Source organism: Hermetia illucens, chromosome 3, assembly GCF_905115235.1.
Source record: "Hermetia illucens chromosome 3, iHerIll2.2.curated.20191125, whole genome shotgun sequence".
Classification (NCBI taxonomy): domain Eukaryota; kingdom Metazoa; phylum Arthropoda; class Insecta; order Diptera; family Stratiomyidae; genus Hermetia; species Hermetia illucens.
Window position 1 is genome coordinate 49,158,723 of NC_051851.1, and position 20,103 is coordinate 49,178,825.

General features: G+C 41.8%; 1 protein-coding gene across 1 annotated transcript in view; it reads left to right on the forward strand.

Moving 5' to 3' along the window:
- Positions 1–20,103, forward strand: part of LOC119652468 (pyrokinin-1 receptor) — a 513,354-nt gene that overhangs the window by 270,322 nt on the left and 222,929 nt on the right. The gene's annotated exons all lie outside the window — the stretch shown is intronic.

A 20,103-nucleotide genomic window follows, 5' to 3' on the forward strand; every position in this document is an offset into this window, starting at 1 on the left:
TATTCCTATCAAGAAGCCCTCTCTCTCTGAATATCGAAAGGATTTTGTCGGTATTCGGCGTATTGGACACATAATAATATCATTTGCGGAAATAACTGCTTCGACTTTATTATCAACCTTTTATGTCGGTTAGACACTAAACTGAAATGAGTCCCATTCCTGCTAGTTATATTCTACAGGAACTATAATACAAAGTGGAGAGGATATTGGAGGGAAGATTTCAAAGGAAAATATCAAAAGTCAACCCATAAAACGTGGATGGTATATATTAATGACAGGTTTTAGTATTTGGCTAGGGGATCATTTTTGGAAGATTGCTTTTCTAGCTTCATAATTTATGAACAAAAGTGCCCAAATGCATATGAGTGTATTCAAATATGTTGTATCTGCTCACTTAGATTCAACTTTTGTCCTTAAACTTCAAAGCACTAAAATTCCCGTTTCATTGTACGATTCTCAGTAAGAGGAGAATTGGGCTGAATTGAGAAATTGACGTGCATGTATTGTTGTCCATCAAATGTAGTCATTTCATTTGAAATGCAAAATCCTCTTGGTGCTACCAAAGGAAAATCTCATTTAGTTGCAACGATGCAAAAGATATTCGGGCTAGGATGAAGGGTAAATGCTCGAAAGTTATTCGTCCGATCTGCTGGAGGTTATGGATTCGTATGATTGCCTTCCGGTTCGGCTCTTCAGGTGCATGTCGACTGTCTCCAGAAAATTAATTCTCATCAAGAAAATAATTGGATCATATTAAACATAATTAAACAAAGGGATACAGGAAGCTGGATGCTTCAGGTATGAAACGTTTTTGTGATTTCTTTCCGTTGCTCAAAACTTATTTATGCACTACTTTCAAAAGCTTTGAAGAGTGCTCTATTAAGAATCATACCCCTTGTGTAAGCACTTACTTTTTCGACAAGAGTATAATATTATTGATTAAGGACACATACAAATTGGATGGTAAAAACTAGCTTTCTCTTTGGTTTATTACTCCACTTAATTTGTGCACTTATATCTGCACCTGAATCTGTCTGTGGATTGTTAGCAGAAAAAGTTGAAATATGAGATACTTTGTTCCCCATGTAAAGACTGGTCAATCCGAATAGCAGAAGTTATCTACCCAGAGAATCTAAGGAAAACTATGAAAGTGCCTCTAGTAAAATTTGCTACTTGAAATATATTTGGTATTGATCTCTGTTCGATTTCAGTTAATATAGTACATTTCTACATTTTCGCATTAAATTGAAAAACCCCCTTAAATTTATCGTAGAACATCGCAATTTAGGAGACACAAGACCAAACAAAATGATGTCGAATCATTTATTTGAGCGATAACGCCCGCCAACGAGAAATGGATGGAACAAAAACATGTTAAACAGAGGCCAGTTTGTTGGAAGGCCAGCGAAGCATCCTAAACTGCAGCCAAACGAGATATAATGACAATGAAGCTTTTGCTTTGTGTGGCGCTTTATCATCACTATGAAGTAGTACCCAATGACCAAACGCTTAATTCGGACACCTAATGCCAGCTTGGAAAAGCACCCGTACACCAAACAACGAAAAGGAAATAAAAACCTTGAATTTTCTGCCTAACAAGCTAAAATCGTAAATTAACACACACTTGAACGAGTCCTTCAGCGGATGCTTCATTATGTTCTTACATCACAAAAAGACACGGGCCACTCAGTATGGGTAGCGGTGAAACATAAACATGAAAGCGTATACAGGCATAAACCCTATCTCCAACCCCCGATATGGAGTGCAAAACTTAATGAGCTATGGTCAGAATTTAAATTAAATGTTTTCCCTAATGAAATTCCTGACTAAGTACTAATTACTCAGAATATACTAAAAGAATTGCGAGAAGAGAGCCTTGAAAAATTACTTTTTGAGAAACTTGATCAAATCATTCTATCATATATCAAAATTTTATCATCTGCTCACCAATTTATCATAGTTTCCTTGAAAGTCGTTCCATAATTCAAAACGTGCACAAGTTCACGAATCTAATTGAAAATTCAATAGAAAAACTGCAAACCGAAAATTCAAGATTATATGCTCGTAGTGTATATATGCAATTCGATGAGATATTGACATTTTATATCTTTGTTTGTTGATAACAACAAGATTTCCACCAAACTTTCCAGTACAATGATACATCCTAAAACTATTATTAAAAAGTTGTATTGATATAAAAATGAATCAGATATCTGAAGAAAACGCTATGTGATACTTTTTAATGTTTTGTGTAAAACAAACCCTGATTCAAATCAGTTTACTGTCTGCCTTTTCTTTTGAGGAGGTGGAAATCTTTTAAAGACATTGGCCTGGACACACCAGCATGTGGATTTTTTGCCCACTAAAACCACCCTCGACTCGACTCGTCTGCGATAAAGGACCTGATACTGCGTATGTTTGTTATCTTATTCGAAAGATATTGACCGGCATCATTCCCCAGATGACGAACGCAGCATCATTTGAAACAGTCCTGAAGGCAGAGCACACTCGTAGGGGCCATTCTTGTGTAGACTGCACTCAGTTTGTTCGAATTACATGTGACCCGCAATGCCTTTCTCCACACTGGAGCTGCATAGAGCCGGATCGAACTCACAACCTTGGCTATAAGCAATTTGGAAAAATACCGTGGCACTCCCTCGTTCGGCATCATCCTTCGTAGGGCCGTACTTGCAGTGGATCCTTCGTCGCAACCGCACTGCAGGTGATGATTATGATAATAGAAGTGATGATATGATTCCCAATTTGAATACTGGTATAATTTCTTTTACGGCGGTTGGCGATGAAACCCAGTTCCGTTTTCCCCTGAGCGAATCTCAGACGAGAACTCTCTAGTCAACCCTTAGCAGCACTGATCGCTTCGTATGAATATAACTCAGTATCTTCGAAATCCTTTGATACTACAACCAGTACTATATCATCAGCGTAACCTACCACCGGAAGCCACTTCCGTCGGAACCGGAATATTAAGAACATCGTTGCACATGATGTTCCACATCAATGAACTCAATACTGGCGTTCATGATCCGTGTCATACCAGAGCCTCCGTTCTTGTAAATAACTATCGGCAAAAGTATTGAGACAGGTGGGAATAGCAATCCTCGGCCGGCATTTCCGAATTAGGTTCCAATTGAACGCATTTCTCACGTCCAGGATCACTACCATACAATATTTGCTTTCCATGAATTGCACCTTCGGCCAAGCCAGTTGCCAATTGGATGGCATTAATGGTTGATCTGGCTTTACGTAATTCATACTGTCGGTCTGAGAGGCCTTCTTGGCTCTCAACAACCTGGAGTAATCTATTGAAAATTATAAGCTCTAGCATTCTCCTCACCGTGTCGAAAAGATATATAGGCCTGTCGGAGGTTGACTGACTTGGAGGGTTACCAGCCTTAGGCTCACTTCTTCTGCCGCTTCCATGCCGCAGGAAATATCTGCTCGGGCATTCACGCTTCAGGCCCTATTCGATATACTGTCTTTCTATTTGTCATACGCACGTCTTCATGCATGGAAATATGGTCATGTGGTGTATCAAATGAAGGGTCTCGATCACTACTTTCTTCTTCTTTTTCTTCAGCCTTTGTTTCATTCACAAGCAAGGTCGGCTCGTCGTGATCGGTTTCGCCATTTGACACTATCGAATGCCCGCTGGGTGCAATCTCGAGGCTTTTAAATCCCCATTCAGCGTATCAAGTCGCGTTGTTACGGTCGGCCTTTTGGTCGTTTACCATCGACTTCGATGTTCAGACCAATCTTGGCAAGTTAATTCTCGTTATCACGAATTGCGTGACCATACCATCGAAGACGCCTCTCTCACAATTTTTCCACGATCGATGCAACCCCATAACAGTCGCGGATATCCTCATTTCGGATGTATTCACAGCGTGTGACGTCCAACGTCTCCATTACAGCAAGACGCCGTTCTTTGTCCTTTATAGTCGGCCAACATTCAGAACCATAGAGGGCGACAGGATGGATGACATTGATGTAAATTTTAGATTTGAGACGTTCGTTGATACGTCGATCACAAAGAACATCAGTTGTGAAACGCCACTTCATTCAAGTCTTGATAAATACTTTGCTGTACAGTTTACCCAAAAAACTAAACGAAGGAATTCTTTGAGGTTCAGAAGTCTTATAAATATGATGGACATAACTCTAAATTTAAAAATCTGGTGTACTATAAAGCAATTTTTTGGCATACAGTTTTTAGGCTAAAGGAAATTAACTTTGAAGTTGTTCAAAACCTGGGATTAGTTCCTTGAAAGTTTCTACCTCTTAAAAATCCACTACCAGCAATTGGACCGACTGAAAGCAGTAATCCACCAGAAGCGGTCAGAATTAGTTAATAGATTAGGCATTTCGCTTCAGCAGCACAATACCAAGGCTCAACCACCTATGCAAACTTGACAAAACTTGTAGGAACTAGTTTGGTAGTCCGGATCTAGCAATACAGTACAGTATGAACAAAATCAAGTCACCATAGATAACTGAAGATCCGTTCAAGTTTAGGAAACTGCCCGGTTAGGGCTTCAACATTAGCTACAATGATTGCCCGAAGATGTACATGTTAGCCATCAAGAATATCAAGGACTAATCTACACTGGACTACCGTCAGAATATTGAAAACATCAGCAAGTCTGCAATCGTAGGAACCTCTTCTATCTTAGAAAGTCGAAAAGCTACTGGATAGAAATTTCTGAGGCGATCCTGGCCCTGGAGACGCTGGTGATTCATTAAGGCGGCTATAACCAGAATTTTAGAAGGGTATAGTACGTACTGAATAGTACCTATGCTACGAACGAAGATAGTCTAATTTGATCTGGGAGGTAGCAACCTGAGTGACGCTCTAGGATGATACCATAGTGTTGGATGAAATTCTATGGATTTTGGATAAAATTGTGTGGAGGTGATGGCGTATGCCGACGTTGTTGATATTGATGTAAGAGATGTGCACATACGCAAGTGCCACTGGATCTCTGCAGTCTTTAATGTGTTCTACTCCTTCCCCTGCTGGATGTTGTCAGAATCCATGAGTGCAGATACCTCGCTGGTCCTTTCCTATCCAACTAGTCCGCTGCTTCATTGCCTTCTAGCCTTATGTAGCCTGAATCCCAGAGTACTTAGACCCTATTGAGTGAGCCGAGTGTGTTCAGTCTATTAAGGCATTCCCATACCAGTTTATAATTTACCTGGTAGGACCTAAGTGCTTTAATAGCCGCCTAGCTGTCGGCTAGAATAGCAATTTTCGTCCCCCTATAGTTTCTTTCGAGATTGAAGGAGGTATCGGTGGCATATGTTTCCGTCTGAAATATGCTGGCACGTTTACCCATTGGTTGAAAGTGCGCTTTCTTTGGACCAACGAATCTAGTGCTCCCTCTGGCGTACAGCATCCGTCGGTGTATCAGTAATCAGTTGCTGGTTTAAGCCGTATATCGATGTCACGGTCTCCCAGTTTTCCTTGTTGCTCCAACGTGTTTCAACCTTCTTTTCGAAGTGAAACCTTGTAGTCTTTTTTCCCTTGGTATCAGTAGTTTGGGATATCGCCTAGAAAAGATATCAACTTTCCCTCAATATAGGCAGCTCTCCGCCTCACTGCTACTTCCGGACATTCTGCCTGCATTTGTATTGCATGTGGAAGGGAGTCAATCCCAAGAGGACCTCTAGGGATCCCTTTGGGCAAGTCCTCATTGCTCCACTATCCTTGTGGTTTTCTGACATATGTTTTCAAAATTTGTCCTTCAGAGTACTTTTAGGTCTAGTGTGATTTTCAAATATTTGACCTCTGTTACCCATTTCACCTCAATACCATGTAATCTAAGTGATTAAGCTTGCGTTTCCTAGTTAGTTGTTCTATATTGGCTTAGATTCATGCGCAACCCCGCCTCTCTGCAGAAGTTACTAATGATTCGTAGTCCAAGAGTTGAAGAGTTTTCGCATCTGTTTTCTTGTTCTAGGAAGGTTCCTGTGCCGTGATGATTCGACTGTCCTAGTCGAACCGTTTGTCTGTTATGCATCAATGACGCATGACTCTGCGCCTTCCACCACTGTTTCTAGCTCTATGTCACCCTTATAGATGAGCCATGTTCTCTTTCAGGTGTCTTGAGTAGGGTTATTCTATTATTCTATTTACTTTCAAGTTGCCCTTAATATCGAATTTGATTATTCTGTGATCCGATATAGAAAGCTTGCCCTATACCCTCCAATTCTCGACTAAGCCACTCATTAGAGGGTCCCTTCGAGTTATAGACAAGTGCCTCTTGTCTGGTGCTGGTCACGAATGTTGGTGTGTTCCCTATGTTATTTATTTCTAACTTATTACTGAGGATGGTATCCAGAAGATACTCACCTTTTCGATTAATATCGCTGTTTTCTCAGACCTCATGGTGGGCGTTGGCAACACAGCCTAGAAGAAGTGATAGTGCCTTCCTGTCACAGAACTTCGTCAGCCTAAAGACTAATTCCACACAAATATACTACCAGATATGTAATTGGTGAGGCAGTTACGACTTTTAATTGAATCCAGTGATTGGTCGTCTACCTCTTCGCTTCTAAAAGGACTGTATAACCGCGTGTGGAGATCCAGGGAAGGCGTCACAATCGCTGTGGCTTTGGGAGGGTGCTTTCGCCAGTATGGCCAGTCGATTGCTCGTTACCGCATTAGCATAGTCAACGCCGGGTCTCCTGCCTTCACATCTGATCGTCCCAAGATTTCCACTCTTTTGAGCTGGATTTATGGTGTTTGGAGCATTTTCCCCTTGCGGGCTGATTTCCGCTTTGTTGGCTCTGATGCTGAAGACATAAGTCTATCCTGAGCCTTCCTGAGGGCCTCCTCTGGTTTCAAGCCGTCTTTTATATAGCGCTGATACCATTTAGCACTTGCGCCGCAAAGACCTGTCTCCTTCCTGACATATAATATGGTGACCTCAGACATACCTTTGCTCGTCCTTGCTTTTTGAGCGGGGCCCTTTGTTGCTTATGGCCTTCGAAGTGACCTTGGTTGCACTGATGAGTCAGTTTGGATACGGTACGGTGCCCCGTGTTTATTGTTTGATTTTTTTGTTTCGTTATATCGCTCATATAATTCCCAGGAGTATGAGGGTTAGAATCTCCTTCGTGGCATAGTCCCTCTTAGAACGGTAAGGTCAGGCATATTCACTAAGGCGACCTGGTATGAGTGAGGCTCCGTTCCAATACAGTCAGTTGACCCCAACTGCAAACTGCAGAATGGGTGCGATTCACATTACACACTGGATTGGGGAGATGTTTTTCGACTCCTCGGTCTAGATCCGTAGCGTTTTGCTAATAATAAGGTCACTTTGTTTAAGGCGTGTTTGTCTAACAGTCTTGGTAGATGAGAGGCTTGGCTCGTGGAGATCCACACATCAACCACAGAGAGAGATAGGTTGGCTCCCAGACCGCTGTGTTCCGCACGGCTGTGTTCTCCTGCAATCTACTACTTCACCCCTACTTCTTAAAAGGCATGACGCAATATTCTTTACCAGATGATCAAAGAGAGTGTTTGGTGCCAGGTTATCCTCGGATAAAGATACGCCAGGCGCGACATCCTCCAAGCTGGTTGGGCAATGGAGGGACGCACGGAAACTATTCTATGACCTATATATATAAGTCGAGGGTAATGTACTTATTAACTGCTATACGTGTTTATTAACTGCTGCGGTTAAACAGCAGTTAATAGGTACGTATATCGACGCTACTGGACGAAACCTCCCCATGAGATACTTTCCACTTTCAGTACCCATATAAGTTTAATTAAAGAATATTACTTTACTTTGCAAAGAGAATAAAATGCGCTTCTCTTAACTACCATATCGCGAACGAGTACCCCCCCACTCAATCAATCCGGAATACGTGAACTATAAGCTAAGATAGTATCCTGACGTGATTGTGAAACCTCATACTTCATAAATACCCAGTGAGATGTTGTTTTCAGCAACTATATTATATATACTCTTGCTTATTCTAAATGATCCCATAGTGCTCAAATAAATCATTGTTTAACGAGGGAAAATGGGAATTCCATAGCAAATGCAGGCACGTGGGAGCTATAACGTCAAGCTGAAAGCTTCATGTACAATTGCTATACCGTATTAATGCTTGTCGTTGGAACATTGTAAAAAGTCACTGCAAATACGAATAGAGTTGTGTTTTCTGAAACATAAAAGTGTCCTTACAGGAGGAGCCGGGAAGAATTCAATTACCTTCTGAATTTATTTAGGATCATTATTTAGAAGAATTGCGTTCAAAATATTTTTCATTTTGAAATAAGGACAAATTAGTGCTCCTTGTTCACATGTTTCATAAAGGAAGGGGAGTTTATAAATCAATGTTTTCCTCTAAAATAATCCAGGAATGAAACATTTTCATTAGTCCTCCTAAAAATTACACACCTTTCACAACGCTAATTTGAAAATAATTTATATCTAAAATAAAGGACGTTCCCATAAATCCTAAAAGATGTACCATCCGCTAAGATTGAAACTTGATCACTATATGGTACGTAAGGATGTTTCTACGAAAGTTTTACCCTCTTTAAAATTATACATATACAGCCGTGGATACATACATATAATAAATATATTATAGAAGGTTGTCAATGGTGCTTACTACTCATGCCGTTTCTATACCTACGCATATATGAGTGTGCTTCGCTAAACCAACCCACCCATGTAGATCTCATTATAAAGATTTCATTTCTCGAGAACGAAAAGTAAACTATGGTTTCTGTTTCCTGAGTACACACTTTGAACTAGTGTCCTTGCATGGAGGCGTGCTTAATAGGGATTCCTTGTTTGCCTCAGTTTCACTTCCCTCAATGGTGAATTTACATTTTTCCAATGAAGAATTTTACGGAATTTGCAATTTGCGAGTATATTTGAACAAGAAAGAGAAAATACGTATGGTTTTACGTTGACACATAAATATAATAAATAAAAAAAAAGTTTATATACTACACAACAAACGTATTCTCGTTAGTTGGGTGGTAGGTAGACACCTCATTTTAGATAAATACAGCAGACATTTAACTCTTGAAGAGAAAATGCATCTTTTAAATTGGATGACAGAATGGAGCAAGTAGGAATGCAAAAGGTTTGAATTATATATGGTTGCCGTTGATCACTAAAAGTAGCAGAGCATGTCAACCATACCTGCCTGTCATTGTTGTCGGTTTGATGAAATGTGTTTCAACTCCTTGTTGGAATTTCCGAATAACCTGAAATTCTTTTTTCGCTGTGTACATCATGTGTTTCTAGAATAACCCACTCATCAGACACAATGGAGATTTCACTGCATGGCAAAGTCAGCAAGGCAGTGCAGTCATTTCTCAACTCAAGCTATCCACTGCCACTTTTAACGTTTTTAACCCTTACCCAGTTAGGAAAAACAGCGATGCTCCCTTTCCACTGGCTGCTTCAATATGGCAGCACATTAAAAACATTACCCAGAACAATCTCACTTTGGTATCGGTGTTACGGTAGTTCCATTTCTAGACTCTACACAGGACAGCTAAGGGGGTTTGCCATTGTCGATGCAAACAGCGCTTTCTAAATGTCAGACCCTCAATGTTCCCCTCATTAATGCAAATAAGAAGAATGGGATGGCAACCTTATTTTTCGTGTTCACCTCCAGTTAGACTCAGTTTGCCTCATACTCCAAAGATAGAGCCATTTGGCTAAGGTCCCTGACTCGGTAAGAGCTCAATCAGATGTAATTAGCCTAGTCGAGAGTTGGTAACAAGATGTGATAGTTTATTGAAGAACGAAACCGATAGCACGAGAAAATGATGTCGACGACAAGTTGCAAACCTATCGGACTCCGCTTTGTTCCTGAAACTGCTCCGTGTAACGTTTTGCGCAGTCATATCTTCGCTCCCATAATAGCTGTTAGTTTATCCAGAATATCTTTCTTGCATTGAGAACTCTAGTTACACTACTACTGTTGACACTACTGAAAGTCTTCCCAAATCGATGAAAAGCAGGTAAAGTGAGGATCTAACTTCCACATACTGTTCCTAAATAATCGGAATGAAATTGATGTGGTATGTCAGTCAAGCCTTTGACATTCCTTGATGCGTTACAAGATGATTTTAGTTTGCGTCTTTGTAACTGTAACTCCAGGTGGGGGCGAACTTCAAAAGCCTACAGCTTCACTCCGCTTGAGTATGTTGCTGACAGAAATCATTTCATATTTATTAGGGGGAATCATCCGTATCCCTATATTACAATGACCAACCATTTCATCCACGAGAGAGGAATATCACCGGATTTTATACGGTAGTAAACCAGAGTAATGTGCTCCTACCTAGTGCAATTAACCTGGAACAAGTCAAAGCCTATTCTTTTGTACTGGCATTAAAGTAGCTAAGATCTTCTTCGATTAGGGATCCTCAAGGCCAAGCCTCTATGTGCTGATGTCAAAATTATTATAGGCAACCATGCTGAGACAACTTGCATCGCGCCTACCTCTTGGTCAAACGTTAAGGTAATCTTCATACAGAAACCCGACAAAGATGACTATTCGAATCCAAAGAATTTCAGATAGATCTTAATATCACTAGCCTACTGAATCGAAACCAATCCACTTACTAACATGAAAATTCCTGTGAATCTGCTCATCGTTTGGTTCCATAAGATGCAACTCTGAAAGGTGAGTACGCAATGGAAATGTTCGTGATCATTGAAAAGGCCTTTGACTTCGTGCCTTTTAACAGTTTCTGATACCGCCAGAGAGCGTATTGTCGACGACGCTTTAGTTGAGTGGCTTTAAACTATGCTAATGCAGAGATTGCTGCTTGCTGACTTGAGTATTGGCCGTTATCTAAAGTAGAAGCAACGGAAGGCTACAACTACGGAGGTGCACTGTCGCCACTTCAGTGGAGTATGTTGAATCACCCGATTTCAATGACAATTGGTATCTCACCCATGAGCTTCCTGTAAATCCATGTTAAGCCACAATGGTATTACTTTCAAAAAGGAGAAAACTGAATGGCCTTTGCCTTCCAGAGACAGAGGTATATGCTGTCTATAAGGCATATATATATATCATCACCATCCACGGCGTAGAAACTGGTACCCGGTGTAGACCTGCCTTAGTAAAGAACTCCAGGCACCCCGGTTTTGTGCCGAGGTCCAAAAATTCGATATCCCTAAAAGCTGTTTGGCGTCCTGATCTACACCATTGCTTCATCTCAGGGAGGATATGGCTCGTCTTCTTTTTCTACCATAGATATTGCCCTTATAATCTTGCCTTCATTGATGTGCAGCCCAAGATCTCGCCTCAATTGCCGCCTGCTCGATATGGATGAAGGTAGACTGTACATCTCGGGTTGTTCTTCCCATGCTGTCAATATCGTCAGCATAGGCCAATAGTGAGTGGATTTGAAGAGGATGGTGCCTCTTGCATCGACATCTGCATCGCAAATCATTTTCTCCAGTACCAGGTTAAAAAGGATGCATGATAGTTTGATAGGTTTCGAGAGTGATCCTACTGCTTTTATCTGTCCTGGCACTTTAGTCAGGGTCAGCCTAGTCAGTCTTATCAATTTCGCCGGGATACCGAATTCTCTCATGACCGTGTACTGTTTAACACTGTCTATGCTATCATAGACGACCTTGAAGTCGATGAGAAGATGGTAAAACTGATAGCCATATTCCGGCGGGTTTTCTATCGCTGGCCACATAGATTTTATCTCATTTGTTGCTGATTTGCCTGAAGTGAAGCCCCTTTGGTATGGGCCAACGATGTTCTGGACGTATGGAGATATTCGGCTTAGTAGGATAACAGAATATCTTATAGATGGTACTCAACAACGTGATACCTCCATAATTGCTACACTGCGTGATATTCCCCTTTTTATGTATGGGACAGATAATACCTCGTTGTCTGTCGCCAGACATTGATTCCCTGTCCCACACTTTGAGCATCAGTTGATAAACCACTTAATGTAGTTGATTTTTAACCAATTCGGCTATAATTCCATGGGCCCCAGGTGACTTATGGTTTTTAAGCCTGTGGATTGCACGGCCTGCTTCTTCAATACTTGGTGGTGGCAGTATTTGTCCGCCGTCTTGAGTTGGCGGGACCTCTAACTCGCCGTTATTTTGGTTGTTGAGCAGTCAAATCATATCGAAATACTCAACCCATCGGATGCTGTGTGAAGAGTCTCGGAGCTAAGCTGGGATTAAACAACTGTCCATTAGACGATTGCATACATAACTTATAAATGGTACATGCATCAGTCAGAGATCTGTCCGGTTAAAGAGACGAGATGTTAAGAAATGCAAGAATATCATGATAACATGAATAGGCGAGGTTCTTTTAAAAAGCAGAGAGCGAGTAAATTTCCTGTGAACTGAATTTATAGCGCAACTGTCACAATAATGGTTGGGACACCGTACGACCGAAGCATATTCTAGAATATTGCGGACAAAGCAGTGTTACAGAATGACTGGAGAATGAACATCCTTAAACTGGTAAAAAGAGCGAAGAACGGAAGCGTCTGTAAGCTCGGTTGAGAATGTCTCTTATAAGAGGAAATAGCTGAAAGTGGTTGGCCATCCAAGTAATAAACAGGTGTTGGAACTGGAAATTTCAAGGAAAAAACTAACGTAAAAGATTTACTAACATTAAATGGCAGCTTATTTTGCATACACCAACAGGGCGGAGTGTCGGGATTTGATTGCAGGTGATTAAGCTCTAGAGGTGAGTCAACAATAGAAAATAGTTTCTTTCAAATTGTCTGCATACAAAAGACAAAAGCAAGTAAATAAGAAAAAAAGATCGTTAATAAACAAAGAGAATGGCCCAAGGATAGAACTCAGTTGGACTCCAGAAGAAGGAAAACAAGTCGGAAAACCCGAAGCTGAACGCTTCAGGTATGATAATAATAATAATATAACAACATTCTGTCCGAGGAGCAGAAGGGCTGCCGAGTTGGGTCAAGGGGTTGCAAACAGCAACTCATTATCGACTCGGTAGTTGTAGGACAAGCAACTAGAGGCCAAAGAAACCTCTTCAGTTGCTATATCGATTATGCCAAGGCTTTTGATAGCGTTCCGCATACCTGGCTAATCGACATCCTACATCTGTATCGCATTGATCCGAAACTAATAAAGTTTTTGGCGACAGTCATGGAAGGGTGGCATACCACCTTATCAGTCCGAACATCTGAGGGTGCTTATACCTCAGAGCCCATCCGTATACGGCGGGCATCTTCCAGGGGGATTCATTGAGTCCCCTTTGGTTTTGTATGGCACTGAACCCCCTTTCATGGCTACTGAATGATGCTAGAGGGCATGGTTTTGCAATAAAGTATGGCCTAGGTGCTAAGTGCGAACTGACACACTTGATGTACTTAGATGACATCAAGCTGTATGCTGGTACTGACGACCATCTTAGAACATCTGTTGCGAATAATAGACATGTTCAGCCGTGATATTCGGATGGAGTTTGGATTAGACAAATGTCGAATCCAAGCCATCCGCAAAGGTCATCACGAGCCACATGCCGGACATAGCATTGGTGACCTCCACATCGAAGCTATGACCGAGGCAGACTTCTACAAGTACCTAGGAATTCTGCAAGGAACCCATGCTCGAGTTGGTGATCTGAAAGAAGCTCTGCTGTCCGAATTCCTGCGACGTGTAAAGCTGGTGCTGAAATCGCATCTCTCGGGGAAGAATAAAATAAGCGCGTTGAATGTATTCGCCATCCCTTCACTGGCTTATGCATTCGGAATATTGCCGTGGACGAAGACCGATCTGGAAAACGTTCAGCGGCGGATACGGACAACTATGTCCAAATTCCGAATGCATCACCCAAAGTCTGCCGTGGAGCGGATGAACCTGCCTCGTGACATCGGAGGTAGTGGCGTGGTTGACGTGGCGGCACAACATCATCGCCAAGTCGACTCGCTGCGCGCTTATTTTTACAGCAAAGAGCAGGCGAGCCCCTTGCATGCGGCTGTCTGTAAGGCAGACTGTGGACTGACTCTACTTAATTTGAAGGACGTATCCTTCAATCCTCTGAGTGGGGTGAAGTCGGACCAAGAGCGGATCGATGAATGGAAGTCGAAGGCAATGCACGGTAAACACGTGAATTGTCTTTGGCAGCCATTTGTCGATTTGCATCTGTCGAACAGATGGCTGTGTGCTGGGGAGATCTTTGCTGAGACGGAGGGGTTTATGTGTGCCATTCAGGAGGGCGTGGTCGCCACCCGAGCTTATAAAAAGCTCATCATGAAAGAACGGGTGGAGAACGACCAGTGCAGAATGTGTGGTTCGGCGTTAGAGACGTTGGACCATCTCATTTCTGGCTGTACTGTTATGGCACCGGTGCAATACATCACCAGGCATAATGCTGTATGTAAGGTTATCCATCAAAACCTTGCATATAAGCATGGGCTGATCACGGGAACATGTCCGGTTTACCGATATGAGCCGCAAGCATTACTTGATAGTTCTGCTTACAGCATGTATTGGGACCGGCAAGTTCTGACTGATCGCCATACCGCACACAATAAGCCTGACGTACTGCTAGTTGACAAGACGGGTCGCTCCGCGTATATTATTGATGTTGCTATCCCCCATAATAGCAACATTGAACGGAAATACGTGGAGAAGAAGGTGAACTATGAGCCATTGGCTCGGGAAATCAAAGAAATTTGGCGTCTCGAGCGGGTGGTTGTAGTTCCTATAATATTGTCAGCTACAGGTATTGTACCTAAATCCCTGACGGCTTCCCTTGATGTCCTGGGACTTTCGCACAGTCTGGTTCAAACCATGCAGAAGTACACCATTCTGCATACGTGCTCGATGTTGCGGGGAGTACTCGACGGATTCTCCCACTGACCTACCACCGGCCACCACCACCAGCGCCCCTTTAGTTTTTAAGTAGGTAGGATCGTCCGAGCCTAAATGCTTGGCACTTAGTGCTAGTATTAGGTAAAATCCGGCATCTGCCGAGATTGTGATAACTCGGAAATAATATATCATTTGAGTGTGCATTTGTCCCATTAGTATGTATAATAGCACCTAATATATGCATATATTATTCAGTCTTGAATTTGCAAAGAAGCGACAATTTTGATCTATTATAACTGTGTTACTAATGGTGCAATTTGCACCAAATTTGGTAGGATCATTGTCTATATCGTACCCAATAAGCTGATAAACTCTAATAAATTAGTTATGGTCGAGCACCCCCTTTGAAACCCCAAGACACCTTCGGATAAACTTTTGTTAAAAATTAACGAAAGGGGAAGCGGGATATTTGGTTTATTTGGTCAAAAGCACAACCACCATTAATATCTAAATTGACAGAAGAGAAATGAAAAAGGGCATAAGGTGAAAAATATGGAAATTATCGAAAGAAGGGTGGGAAAGGGGGGTAGATGTAAAAAATGAAGAGATGTAATTTCGAAGAAGCTCACATGCAAAATTGGGAGAGACTGAAACACAAGCATCGAATTTTATGTTGACCACCGGCGAGCAATCGGAGAGCGGGCAGATCTGACATGAGACCAGAAAGGCTAAAATTCATGTCGCTTAAAGTTGTCAAGATCAATTGTTCTGCTTGTGTGACGATATTTTAGCCGAGACTGGTGCTTCACAAGTAAGACACAAGTTTGTCCAAGCTGTCATAAAACGCTGAGACAGCCTGGTTGCAAGATAATTTATGGAGGGCAACGGTCCAACCAAGTGAGCTAAGAAATTTATTTAAGGCCACGAAGTCGGCTTTGTGGATGTTGAGTTTTGGAACCTTATGCATTAGTTGAACGATAGATCGATTAATGCGAAATTCAGCTTCAAGAGGGAGATGGTGAGCGTTAATTTTATGATAAGCGGAGTTAAAATTAGATCAGGGAAGGGTTTATTATAATTGGGATGGATGTTAAATTTTAAGCGGGAGAGAAAATCCATGAATGCTACGAGAGCCAGAAACGAGGGAGTGATGGGTTTGGGAAGAACCGACAATTCGGCGGAGGTCGCCCATTCAATTGAGGAAAAATGGAAGTCCCCACAGAGGAGAATTGCTGGCTCAAATATTTAGTTTAGAGAACATTCGTCAAAGTACCAACAAGTTCTGCAACTAGTTAAGCTGGACAAGAACACGGAAAATAAACAGCGGAAAAAATAAACGGGACTCAACTTAAAGCTGAAATGTGAGCAGTGATTGCCTCATAGGGGGGTGGGCGTAATTCGGAGAAGACAGCCTGAAGAATGTCACCGAAAACCAGAAGAAATAAGATGCTCTATATCGACCGAGCTCGAAGAATTATCTAGTTATTCCTTTTACGACAGCTGCAACCTTTTCGGAGTCTTAAACCTTATTCCACTTTTTGGAAAAGACTTCGGATTTACGAGATTTACGCATAAGTAGAAGCTCTGTAGAAACTCCACAAGTTTCGATGAACAATTCTTCGCGGATGATTTACTCTGCTTACACACCGATGGTCGGAGGGATTTAACTTCTATTTTTTATTTGGAGGAGAAGCCCATATCCACTAGGTATTTTACTCACGAGATGCAGCTGCTTATTATCGTACACTTTCGCTGGAGAGAAGTAGTTGTGACCTGTATAAAATACTACATATTCTACCCTGTCTGTCGAGAGGACGGTTAACACTTCTGTTACAGATTAGGAAATTAGTTTCAATTGAGGAGATTTTGCTCACGGAGCTTAGTCGGCAAAAGTTCGGCGGTCAATATCACTGACATCTTTTTCACTGCGTATTCACTCAGGATGTCACCCATGTGTGACATCCTCTTCTGACTGACCCATAGGGCTTGGGAAAGCGTTCTTTTTTCACAGCGCTCATCCATCGTTGATTTAGTGGCTTAGTAAGCTCCAATAATCTGAGTGGCATTTATGGCAAAGTAACATTTTCGGAAGTCTTATATTCATTAGAACCTCTCATCCCTGTTCTGTAAATGAGACACTGTTGTCAACTCATAAACATGGTAATATAGTGTTTAGTCTGGATATTCATTATTTAAACCAAAAAAGATGCTTTCATTGCACCTATCAATAGTTTGCTCTTTCGATAGATAATACACGAGGTTTTGCATCTAAATCCGGACTTTACTTTCACTTTACTTAAGTCATATTTCCTCGTCATCCAAAATACATACATATATATGCATATTTATGCAAGCGTTATGTATTCAGATACTGAATAAATTAATGTTTCTGACATCAAAACATTAAGGAAGACGTTACCCTGCTAAGGAAGACGTTACCCTGCTAAGGAAGACGTTACCCTGCTTGTTCTTTTGATGATATTATTGGTACTGACAATGTACTGTTGATGGTATTATGATGGTATTAATGATTTTGATGATACTGTTACTAGTTAGTGGCAACTAATTCTGAGAATATTATGTAGTAATTAGCAGTTAAAGCTGATATCGGTCGGTAGAGAGAAAGCACAAAATAGAGAGAAATAGTTACTAAAGAAGGAATTAATTTCGTGTCAGTTAACTAATAATCATGCAAGGGCAGGTTTTGATATTAAATTTTCTTGGAATCGCTATTTCTGATATATATATATATGGAAAACCATATCAGTAATTTCAACAGTTTACTCAAATGCAGACAAATGTGATGAAAATTAGACAATACTTAGTTGTAATCTCAGCAGATTCTGTGGTAGCTTAGCAAATGACGCTAACCATTGACTAGGTTGTTAGATTTACTTGAAACTATTCGCCGAGAGTCCATCACGCTAAACTTCTATAGTTGCTTTGTGAATGAATTTCGATAGATCGTTGCGTAAACTGTTTTCTCACAAATTGCTTTGATTTTTGTCTGGATATCATATCAACTTTCTGTCAATTACCTTGTTCTCCAACCCAACTCTCAAACTACCTAACTTAACCTAAAAAGGAGGAAGGATTTTAAGCATCTTTGAAGAGCAGAAGGGGAAATACATCCTCATATTCATTGAAAAGATGTGGTATTCCATCTACGTTTTTCTTTACTGAAAGATAAAAGGCTAAACGAAGCACCATGGCCAGTTGAAACTCCCAATCCAATATTACGATTAGGCGAACAAACCATACAGACATCATAGGCGGATACATCGCTGAGTGTGTACAATTTAGATAACTTACCGTGGCCAGTATCGTGTTGCAGAAGGATAAGGCAAAAATGAAATTGTAAATAGAGCTTTCCACAACTACATTGAACCAAGAGGTAACCCATGAAAGAGTCCGAAATTAAAATCAAATACAATAACCTAACTGTCAGAATGTTGTATACAAACTGCCAGTCATTTCAGAGGGGGGTGAGTTTTTGGACAGTGCATACAACGTACATATACCCAACGTTGTACGCACTGTCCAAAAATTCACCCCCTCTGAAATGACTAAGATTCATGACCGCATTAATGTGTGATCTATCCATTGTCAGTTCTGCCTTTCGATCACAATACGTACAGGTCGCCAACCAAGTTCAACGCTTAAAATAGTAGCAGGGCAACGTACCCGGATGATACGTCGCAGACAGGTGATCACGTAGGTTTGAACCCTTTTGCTGCTCCTGTATAGCAACACCGAAAAAACACTAACACAAAACAGTCTGAGCTTGATCTTGGTGGTGAGATAACTGCATTTGAAAATTTTAGAAATGGCAGCAAAAGTCGATCTAGCGTTGTCAATGCCTCCACTGTGGGCAAAAACCACAAATTGATCGACGCTTTCAATGCTCTACCCATTAATGCAGACAGTGAAAGTAAGATGACTCATCAAACTGAGAACCTTGCTTCTGTGGGTATTTAACATATCTTCATTCCAACTCTACTTGTCTCTTTTTGCAAATCGGCGGCACTTGGTCAAGGTTCATGATCAGGTGAGAGAGCAAACAAATGCCATGAGCGTGTTTGAGGTGGTTAAGTAAAGAGGTCCTAGATGAATGAACTTCTCCATGAGATCCGGACAAGAGGGCCAGTGAGGCTCACAATACAATGGGAACCATCTATTCAAAGTTCAGATGAGCACTGAAGTGTTCTCAAAAAATTCTCAACTTTACCCTGCGGAGGAGCGTGACCGAAAACATCTAAAAAAGGTGTTTACTCCGATCATACACTCTTTGATTCTTAAATACATCATACATATGAATCAAAATGATCGAAGCTATGAGTTCTAAACCTAGGCAAGTATTGCTTTGTCTGAGGATAGGATTGGAAGAGGGTAAGAATTGATGCTGGGTCGCCAGCTACTTAACGGCGGCCTGCACTAACTTTGAGGTGCAACTAGGGTAGGTAGGTATCAGTGGCCGCTCCAAGAAACCCAGCGCTTTGGTGCGCCGTTTTGATGCCACAAACTCCGCCAATCCGTCAGCTCGCTCATTCCCCTCTATATTCCTATGTCCGGAAACCCAGAGGAGAGTGACCTTGAGCGTGCCGCCCAGACGATTCAGCTCGTCTCTGCACTGGCCCACCAGGCTGGAAGATGTCATCGCCGAGTACAAGGCCTTGATGGCCGCCTGACAGTCGGTGAGAATGGCTATGTTACGGTTGGGGCTCGAATCTCGCTCCAGCCGTCGACAGACTTCCAATATCGCCAGCCCTGATTGGAGTTTCTCGTGAAGTTCCGCTTGCGTGTGGCATTGTCCGTGGGGGATGCCCAGATTTCCCGGGGTATTTCATCTAGGATGTTCTGTGTGGACTTCGCTGCCCAGCATCCGGACTCACGGACGGCACTGTACGCTGCAACATATTTAATGTGGAGGTCTAGGAGAGGAGATGCAGGAGGACATTGAGAGCATCTGCCGGGCAGGACTGCAGAGCCCCAGTAGCGCCTGCACACGCGGTTCTTTGAATCCTATTAAGCTTCATTCTATTGTATTTTTTGCTCAAAGCCTGCCACCATACAATAGAGCCGTACATTAGGATCGGACGCACTACAGCGGTGTACATCCAGAGAACCATCCTCGGCCAGAGACCCCAATTTTTTGCAAAGGTTCTCTTGCAGGCATAGAAGGCTATACAGGCCTTCTTAACCCTCAGTTCTATGTTCAATCTCCAATTTAGCTTTGGATCCAGGATTACACCCAGATACT